Consider the following 10,719-nt stretch of genomic DNA (forward strand, 5'->3'; position numbering starts at 1 on the left):
AGCAGGTGACCTAGTGCAAGGTGCTCTTTCCTCCCCCTGAGCCTCAGAGCACAACCTGCCCTCCCCACCCCACCCCCCAGCATCCCTGCAGGGTGGTGATGAGGCCAGCAGATAATGGATATAAAGCACAGAGTACACAGAATCACTCAAATGATAACTACCATTATTAATTCATCCTGGTCACATCCTACTTAGGGTCAAATGGCTTCCTAATTTCCATCACATCAGAGTAAGATGCCATTCCTAGCAGTCCTGCCCTCCATGGTTTGGGCCCTCCTTCCTCTCTAACAGCAACACTACCTTCTATCTATGGGCCACTTGCTATGCACCAGGAACTCTGCACTCACCATCTCATTTAATCTCACAGCATCCTTCCAACCACAGTGATACTACCTATATTTTATAGCTGAGGAACCTGTGGGGAGCAGTGCAGGGGTCTTGCCGCACCCTCCACCGGCCCACACCACATGGCCTGAGTTTGGTGCAGGCAGGCAGCCCTCTCGGTTGGGATAGTCTCCTTCACCCGTTTCCAGTAACCTTACCTATCTGGTTCAAGTTCCACCACCTCCAGCAAGCACTTTGCCAACCACCATTCTTTGTGCTGGCTCCTTATCTCAATTCCCAAGTACTTAATTTGTTCCACAAAATTTAGTATTTGATCACTTATGTGATTACAGTACTGTTATATGTCTATTATCATCAATTACACTACAATTATGGTAAAAATTACAATACAAACTCCTGTAAGGAGCAGAACGCCTTTATTAAACAGTTATCATTGTATTGTTCCATAAACTTAGCTTTTGTTTTTCAGCTTTCTGGTGGATTCTGCATAAACGGTTTTATACACTTTGGAATTTTTGTAATGCTTCTGCATCCTAATTATTGCCAACTATCAGAATTCGTAAGTATGGATTTTACCAAAACCAATTTATTAAAATGTCTTAACAATTTTAAGAATTAGATCACATTTGCTTATTCAGTCCCAGTAGAGTATTCATATTCAGTATGTCATAAATGCTCAATATCTGTTAATGAATGAAACTGTAATTGTTTTTAATTTTTTTTCAACAGTAAGATTAAATTTTATCATTATACTCATTAGTTTCTGCATAAAGAGTTAATAATTACAAATAATTTGTTAGTATCTTATTCACAACTCAGAAAATTTTTTTTTAAATATGTATTTTATTGATTTTTTACAGAGAGGAAGGGAGAGGGATAGAGAGTTAGAAACATCGATGAGAGAGAAGCATCGATCAGCTGCCTCCTGCATACCCCCTACTGGGACTGTGCCTGCAACCAAGGTACATGCCCTTGATCGGAATCGAACCTAGGACCCTTCAGTCCGCAGGCTGACATTCTATCCAGTGAGCCAAACCGGTTAGGGCAAGAAAATTTTTAAATGATGGTTTAAAACTCCTACTACAGAGCTGAGTATCAAAAATCCTTGATCAATAAGTACAAACTTTAAAATGTCATTTTTCTCGCCCTAGCCAGTTTGGCTCAGTGGATAGAATGTTGGCCTGCAGACTAAAGGGTCCCAGGTTCGATTCCAGACAAGGGCACGTACATCGGTTGCAGGCTCGATCCCTGGCCCTGGTCAGGGCCCATTCAGGAGGCAATGTGACGTGTCTCTCTCACACATTGATGTTTCCCTTTCTCTATCTCTCCCCTCCATTCCACTCTCTCTAAAAATCAATGGAAAAATATCCTCCAGTAAGAAAAGTAAGACAACAAAAAAATGTCTTGCTTTTCTTTTCCTTGGAGGTTTATTATTTTTTTAATATGCTTTTATTGATTTCTGAGAGGAAGGGAGAGGGAAAAAGAGATAGCAACATCAATGATGAGAAAGAATCATTTATCAGCTGCCTCCTGCACACCCCCTCCCAGCAACCTGGGCATGTGCCCTGACTGGGTATCGAGCTGCAACCTTCTGGTTCATAGGTCGACACTCAATCACTGGACCACATGGCCCAGCTCCTTGGACTTTTATTCCTTAAAATCCCTGGAATTCATTTTATAACAGATACTTTTGCAATACAGAGTCAGCTTGGTTGGTTTAGCACCATACTACCGGGCATCTATCTTTCCAGCACTATAAAGGTCTGCAAAAGATGCTCTCCTGTTCCAGCTCACACCTTCATCCCAGACCCCGCCTAAGCTGCTGGCCAGCTGCCGAGCCAACAGGAACACAGAGAGGGCCTGTGCTGAGCCCTCTGCGTGGGAACCTACCTGAGGACCCAGAAGCATTTGATGTGATATGGAAATATCTCAGAAAGACTTCTTTTGAAAAGTATACATAAGATTATTATGGGGGCAATGTAGGTAATAAAGATGGGCTTTATTTTCCCAAAATTTCACATTCTCCTTCCTCATCCGAGAATCACCTCAGAGAGAACCAGTCCCACAAAACTTGCCAGAAACAAGTCCTTTTACTGGCATATCTAACAGCTGCCAAATACCCAAACCAGACCAGAAGCTCACCCCGTCTACACGAGACACCACTCTCTTTCCTCCTAAGCCCCTCTCTCAAGCATAAAGGCCTGTTGCCTCAGTTGGGCCCCCTGTACGGCACCCCTACCAAATGATGGCTACAGAGCCTCACCAAGAAGTCTTCCCCAGACCCCACCCAGCCTAGGTCGGCCTCCTTGGCTGAGCATCAGGCTCTTTCCACCCATTTCTGCCCACAACCAATTCAACCAAACACCTCACTGCCCACACATTTCGTCAGGTTAATCTTCATGAAGCCTTAGGTCACTCTCCCACTCAAATCCTCCCAGGCTCTGCAGGCATGACATAACATCGGCCAGCTCCCTCACTTGGTATCTACAGGCCTTCCTAAAGTGGGCCCCTCCACACACTTCACCCCCAGGGGCTGCCTGTGCTCTGCACACCTTCTGGGCCTTTCCTCACATCCTCCTCTCACTTAGAGCACCTACCCCACCCTGACATCCACACGCTTCTGCTTAAGCAGCACCAGTGTCACTTCCTCCTGATCTCACCTCCGGAGGCATTCTTCACCTTTGCGAGTGCTGATCACTACGTGCCACATTCCTTAGCCGCAGCATATTAACTGTATTCCATATACTGTGAAAGTCCAGCTCCTTTTAAAAACAATGAAAAAGTCAGGAGCCTGCTGAGTCACTGACAGCCTGAATGGATAAGTCAAAAATAGCTGAAACAACCCCACTGCATCGAAGCTCCAACGTGCCCATCTGAAACCCAGGAGACGAGGTCGTGCTTTTCCACTGTCACTCTGCCCTCATCCCAGGCAACCAGGACTGGGGCCCAGAGTAAACAAGGGATCACTCCCCAGGGCCGTGAGGGCTCCCCTCCTCAGAAAGAAGGAGACCTGTGGAGTCCTGCCTAAGACTCAGGATCCCAAAGCAGGGCTGCTCCATAGCCTTTCTTGGGGAGACCGGGCTTCCTAGTGCCTGCGAGGGGTGAGTCCACAATCTGGGCTGGACCATGCACATTTAACTGGTCATGGGGGGGCGGGGGCCTGGGAAAACGCCAGCACCTTCCAAATCACAGACTGAATGAAATGAGGCTCTGACCACTCAGAGCTGAGATGTTCACTTTGTGAACAAGGCTCAATGCACTATTTAAGAGAAGTTTTCTTCAACATAGTGGAAAATAACCTGGCTCCCATGACAAAAATACCAAACAGCGATTCACACTCAGGTCAACAATTTAACACTCAGGTAACAATCAGCTGTAAGGCATGGCACAGGCTCTGGTGTCCAACCCACCTGCCCTTTAAGTAGAAACAAAACCAGCCTAGCCCTGGCGGGTGTTTCTCAGTAGTTAGAGCATTAGCCTGTGCACTGAAGGGTCTCAGGGTCGAGTCCTGGTCAAGGGCACATACCTGAGTTGCAGGTAAGATCCGGGGCTCTGGTCAGTATGCGTGTGGGAGGCAACCAAGCAATGTGTGTGTGTGTCTCTCTCTCTCTCTCGCTCTCCCTTCCTCCCTTCCACTCTATCTAAAATCAATGGAGAAATATCCTCAGGTGAGAATTAACAACAACAACAAAAACCCAGTCTAATCTGTGAGACACCCATATGCACAACCCATCCTTCTGCATCTTCAGTTCAACAGTTACATCGCAAAACCCTGCAAAATTGGCATAAATGATATTTAAAGAGTCCAACCTTTATCAGAGCAGGGGTGTTAAGAAGTCAGTTGGGTTTGGGATCACTAATCCCAGTAGAAAACAATATCAATCAATTGTACAGTTTCCGTGTTTGAAAGGGCAGAAACTTATGTCTTAACCTGGCACATAGGTCTCATTAAATATCTACTGTAGAAATGAAGCAATTCTGAAAATGGAGGGAAAGAAAAGTAAAGTGTTAGAATCCAGAAGAGACAAGCAGCCAGACAGATATAAAAGCAAACATATGATCCTCCTGCTGACCAAAATCCTACCTAACAACGAATGCCTTTGTGGGTGCCCTTAGCAGACAGAGGGAAGTCACATCCTGGTGACAAAGCTCCTCTGCATCAGCTCCTCTGGTGCTGTCACAAACCAGGGCCCTAAGTTCCCCTGCCAGGCCCATCTTACAGGTGGGGACAGGGACAGGATCGGCTGTGAGGAAGCTCTGCTGGAGTCCCTGCACCTGTACTCTGCCTCTGGCTCCTCCAACTGCACCACGCTGCTGTTGCCTCCTCCGATTCCATCACTGTGTGACTCCATGTCCCCATGCCTGATGAGGTGGGAACCAAATATTCCAGCCCTGCTCCATGTGGCCCAGATTCCAGCCCTACCTTCACAATGCATTTACCTCAAAGGGCTGTTTTTATTAAAATGGAGTAAAATACAAAAGTCCCAAGTATGATGCCTGCCACTTGAGAAAAGTTAGCTCCCCTTTTCAACTTATACGTCTCCTTCTGAAAGCATAAGGATTTTTTGCTTATCATAGAGGCTTTGAAAATTCTCCTCATTCATTAATGCCTACAAAGAAATAGAAATAGGAGAAACAGAAATATTTCTTTCTGCCCTAAATTTCCTGCAGACAACAGCAGAACCCCGGTGTAGAGCATGTTTTCCTTCCAACATAATTTTCCCAAACAGGACAGCAGCTTCCCTCTCTGCTTTCCTCCTCTGAAACACACCAGGCCCACCCTCACTGACAACAGCCGTCCCACGTCCCTTACTAGCATGCTCTGAAGGCTCGGAGCCCGGAAGGAGCACTCGCCACTCACATTCCAGGCCATGAGGAGAGGGACGGAACTCCATGAGGAAGATGGAAGGGCAAAGTGAGACCATCTCAGAACCCAGACAGATGATGAGATGTGACGTGCACGGGCCATCTTCCTGCCACCATCCCACAATGGGAAGAGGTGCCTGGGCACAAAATAGGCAAAATGCATTCGGTGAGGTCTTCAGAGCAACCATCTGTGGGACTGCCTGTTGTTCACCACAGAAAGCTCCCCTGCAGACCTGCAGGGGGCAGGTGGTGCCGGAGGGAGCACCTTCCCCCCACCCAGTGCTGTCACTCAAATGTCTGCTGAAATAGCAGGCTTCTGTTGTTATCACACATCATTTTTTCCCAAGGCAGCTGTCACTTAAAACTGTTAGCTATGCAAAATCTACTCCTCTTCCCTCTGAGTAGTTTTTTAAAATGAACTTAAACAGCTGCTAAGCTGCAGCACCTTCGCCCTCTCTTCATTTTCATATATTGCACTCCACTTTCAGGGTGAGTCTATCAAGGCAAAAGGCCACCAGGCTGTCATGGTGCTTCGTCCAGGCGAATTAAATACTGATTTCTTCATTAAAGAAAAACTATGAATAAATGCCAGATAAATTCAATTTGCACATGTCCTAAAACCAGATCTCATCTCATTAAAATGCTGATATATTCAAATAACCTATTTTTTATTAAACCCCATTAAAGATGCATAGAAATATGCATTCCCATTCTTACGGGAACACCAACATTTCAAATGGACGAAAGGCAAGATACTTTCATTTCTGCAAAAAACACTCATTTGATGTTCTTAGAGAATAATTTTTAAAAGTTTCCATGAAAGGCATGGGGTGGGGAATTCTACAACTTTCTAAAAGTGGTGTGACAGCACCGGGCAACTAAGGCCACTCAAGGCAGGGAGCAGTGCCCAGAAGCTGCTTAAGGACTATACTCTTGTGTTCCTACATTTACTAGTGGACAGTTCATGCGCTTACAGTGTTTGGCACAGCACATAGCTGATTTTAAAATTTTCTGATTCAAGAAGCTCAGTAATATAAGCTCCTCAGCAGAGGAGCTCCCATTTGAAGTGAGAGCGGCCCTAAATCCCTAACTGTGTAGAAGCACTGCCATTTCCATGCCCCCATTTTCTCATCCTACAGAGAAACTGAGGCCCAGGGAGAGGTGGTGATCTGCCTAAGGCTTCACTGAGCCTAGGACTGTGCTTTTAACCAGAGCAAGCTGAGGCTACCTTTTTTTCAAGCACCCAACTTCAGTTGGGACAACGAACTACTAAATCTGTAACGTACAAAGTTTCAGAAAATGACACCGATGTGTACCAGTAATTTTACATTAAAGACGGCATTTTGGAGCCTGTACGTTGCTGTATTTTCAAACAGGAAGCAAGAGAGGTAGCGAGAACATTGAACTTGTCTTATACAATGAAGAGAGATCAGCCACTAAAACAGTGACCTAAGCACTGACTGTGGCTTCTGTAATTCAAATAGTCTGGTCCAGCCAGGCCTCAGCTGAAGAAAGTAGCCTCAAATCAATGAGAGTCACAGAGAGCTGACCCATCCCAAGTACTACTACGATGAAAGCTTTGATTTCTCCTTCATCTTATAGCATCACTGGAACTACTCAGCATTTTTTAGGGCATAACTGCTTTATAGGCTGCCACAGGAAGAGCCACTTAAATATTTCTGTTTTTCCCCAGGAAATTTAAAAAGCTCTTTTAGGCATCTGAAATGTATCAGGCACTAGTATAGCCCTAGTAACGCAATAGCACCAGTTTCAAAACGTGGACCAGTAAGACGGGCACATACAGGAATGTGGAGGAGCAGGCTTCACCTAACTCCCATGGAGTGTAAACTGGCACAGCCTTTATGCAGGACAATTTGGCAACATGCAGCAAAAGCCTCCTTTCCTCAGACATAAATCCAACTCCTAGCTTAGAACAGTGGTTCTCAACCTTGGCTGCACATTAGAATCACCGGGGATTTCACAAACAAGGAGTGGGCCTCATCCCCCGGAAATTCTGTTTCTCTGTTACTAATGTTGTGGCCCCACCCCATCACAAAGAAACAGAATTTCCGGAGGATGAGGCCCAGAAATCAGGATTTTAAAAAGATTCCCAGGTGATTCTAATGTGCAGCCAAGGTTGAGAACCACTGCTTTAGAAGATATTTCTCACATGTATGAACTATTTGTATTAGCTAAAAACTGGCCCAACACAAACGTCCATCTACAGCAGGCTAAATACACGGTGGGCTATCCAGGGACTACTACTCATGGGGTAAGGCACTGAGAACAGGACACAGAAGGATCTCAAACACAATCTTGAGAAGCATTTACTAAATAATGCTATTTAAATAGAGTTCGAAATCAGGAAAACGAATCTGCGATGCTGGAAGTGAAGACAGTGGTCACCCTTGAGGAGTGTGAGGAAGGAGCCACAGGGGAGGCTCTGGGTGGCCAGGAATGCTGTTTCTTAATCTGGGGTTGATTCTACTTTGTGAAAAATTAATAGAGCTTTAAACTTAGAAACATTCTTGTTTGTTTCCTATCTTAAATGTTAAATATTTTTTTAAAATATATTTTTATTGACTTCGGAGAGAAAGGGGGAGAGATAGAAACATCAATGGTGAGAGAGAATCATTTGGCTGCCTCCTGCACACCCCCTACTGGGGATTGAGCCCACAACCTGGGCATGTGCCCTGACCCGGAATCGAACCGTGACCTCCTGGTTCATAGGTTGACGCTCAACCACTGAGCCATGCCAGCCAGGCAATGTTAAACACTTTTAATGAGCAAAAACACACATACAAAGACAGTCAACTCAGCTCTGTTTATAACAAAACATTATTAACATCCTATGTGTTCCAAGAAGGAAATGGGTGAATATATCATGTAGCCATTTAAATGAAGGTAGTAATTTACTTATTTTACTATATCATTTACTATATCATTAAATGAAAAATGCAACAATAAAAATGGGATTCTATGCCCTAGCTGGTTTGGCTCAATGGATAGAGCATCGGCCTGTGGACTGAGGGGTCCTGGGTTCGATTCCGACCAAGGGCACATGCCTGGGTTGCGGGCTCGATCCCCAGTGGGGAGCGTGTAGGAGGCAGCCAATCAATGATTCTCTCTCGTCATTGATGTTTCTCTTTCCCCCACTCCTTTCCTCTCTAAAATCAATAAAATATATTTTTAAAATGGGATTCTACAAAAAGAATCTCAAAGAAATATAAAAACTATTCATACTGTAATATTTTTTAATATATATTTTTATTTATTTCAGAGAGGAAGGGAGAGGAAGAAAGAGAAACATCAATGATGAGAGGAAATCTTTGATTGGCTGCCTCCTGCACAATGGACCGAGCCCACAACCCAGGCATGTGCCCTTGACCAGAATCGAACCTGGGACCCTTCAGTCCGCAGGCCAACGCTCTATCCACTGAGCCAAACTGGCCAGACCTGTAATCAAATTATTAAAAATAACAGTATATTGTTATTTTCAATGTCTTGTAGAATAAAGCAAAACAAGTTAATAAAAAAACCCTTATAAATCAAGAGACCAACCATAAAGAATATTTATGAATCTGTCAAAAAACAGACTGTTCAAATGTAAAATTTTTACATATGAAAATGTAGTGGTTTTTTCCAAAACTAGTTCATGCACATAGAAAAAATACAGAAGATATATGATGTTTGGGATTTGCTCCACTGTAAGGGTGAGATAATAGTGGACATGAGACAAATGGCAACGTTGGGAGACAGGTATATGGAAGTTCGTTATACCATTCTTAATGTGTGCTCATCTTAATTCCTAACTTTTTGTCAATAATCACATATTACTTGTGTAATATTTTTAAATAGAAAAGGAGAAAAAAACAAACAGTCCAAAAACACTACTGAAACTATTTCAAAATTATTCTAGTAGTTTTAAACCATGTCATGGCCTAGCACAGGGTCACAGGAAAACATGTGGCTTGTGAGCAGCAAAATTCACCATAAAATGAGCTTTCTGTTACATCAAGTAAATGGGTGAGTGGGATGGTGATGCTTTATTCCATCATAAGTTTCACATGAGTTAGGACCACTGGAGTTGGTTATTAACATTTCTATGGCACCAGTGATGTCACTCAATGAGACGAGAAAGGACAGACAGATAAGACCATGGCTGGTTCTATTGTTTCACTCTTCAAATAGTACTCCAGTGTGAGAAGGGTTCACCATGTGCTCCTAATGTGCTACACTGGCAAATAAAGGTAACTTTTCCCAGAGCCCTCTGAGAAATCCAATCTGTTTCAAGTTTGCCTCCCAATCTGCCTCTAATGTAGGTCTAAAATTGAATCCACATCTTTCTCACAAGAATTGAACTGAGAATTTATCATCTATCCTATGCATTTCTAGAAATCCTAAGAAAACTTAATCTTAAATTATCCTGTTCCGAAAAAAACAGCTAAAAGGATTACACAGTAGAATTTGTTTTTCTGCATTTAGTAATATTTTAGCATTTAAATGTTAAAATCTTAAGGCCTGAAATAAAAATATTGAGCTCAATAGGGATGGAATTATATTTATAGCCTCAGCTGGGACAAACTGTATTTTAAATGTAGGTTAGCAGGCCACCAGCTTGGCACTGAATGAGAAGCACCACAGTGAGGGCTGAAATCAACCATAATCTGACAGTTAACTCTTGGCAACAAGTGCTTCACTCTAAGCACTTATCACTCATTATCTCATGTAATAAAACACACATAATTAAAAACTTGCAACTGCTAACTTAAAAAGTTAAATATAAAGCTATTTACAAAGAAGTGGACGGAAGAAGCAACTATTTCCCAGTGTGAGTAATTGTGTGATATATCTCTATATACAATGGTCTACATTCATGGAATCAGAAGACAAACAGAGCTGGATAGGAACTTAAAAAAAACAAAACAAACAAACAAAAAAAAAACAACAAGCACATTTGCTCTCAATATGCTGCAATTTATGACCAAAGAAGTTAATTGCCCCAAATCAGCCAATCAATTCACACTGCAACTGAACTTGGAGCTCTAGTCTTACTTCCTATTATGTGTACTACACCCAGTAAACTCAGGGAAAGCATTAGTAAACTGAACCCAAAGCCCTCATTTCTGTCTCCTTTCCTTTTGCCTGTGGTCTTCTTGGGTCTACATCAGACAACAACAACACACCAGTTCTCAGAACTTGAAATATATAAAAGTATAGAAATCCTTGCAAAGCTCATGAAGCTTAGCATAAACCAAAGGACACTCATCTAGTTGGTGCAAAGTTCACAGGTGTGTTCCACCTGCTGGCAGCTACTCTAGGCTGAGGTTGCAGGCAGAACAGTAGGGAGAAGGGAGGTGTTTGCTTCCTGATAATTCAAAGTTCCTGAGCAACTAAGGCCAAAGCCCACTCCCACAGCTCTTTCAGCCTGAGTCCCTGGCAAACAACTCAATTGTTTAACATTTTTAAAGAACCTGAATTATTTCTGTGCGAACTCACATGTCAATC

The 10,719-nt window shown here is 43.3% G+C and overlaps 1 protein-coding gene across 21 annotated transcripts in view; it reads right to left on the reverse strand.

Annotated features, from left to right (window-relative positions):
- The window catches only part of WDR20 (WD repeat domain 20), a 53,373-nt gene that overhangs the window by 21,141 nt on the left and 21,513 nt on the right, over positions 1 to 10,719 (reverse strand). Inside the window, exons 2-3 of one of the 21 annotated variants that reach the window (XR_002832078.1) lie at positions 5,207 to 5,348; positions 4,156 to 4,323 (exon numbers count right to left, since the gene is read on the reverse strand). The exons of 17 other annotated variants lie outside the window; for them this stretch is intronic. The gene's annotated coding sequence lies outside the window, so the exon portion shown is untranslated. Of the gene's footprint in view, positions 1 to 4,155; positions 4,324 to 5,206; positions 5,349 to 10,719 lie in introns of those variants that run through there. 3 more of the 21 variants (XR_002832079.1, XM_023764063.1, XM_023764064.1) reach the window with 3 other exon arrangements.

This window comes from Myotis lucifugus, unplaced genomic scaffold (assembly GCF_000147115.1).
Source record: "Myotis lucifugus unplaced genomic scaffold, Myoluc2.0 scaffold_316, whole genome shotgun sequence".
Taxonomy (NCBI): Eukaryota; Metazoa; Chordata; class Mammalia; order Chiroptera; family Vespertilionidae; genus Myotis; species Myotis lucifugus.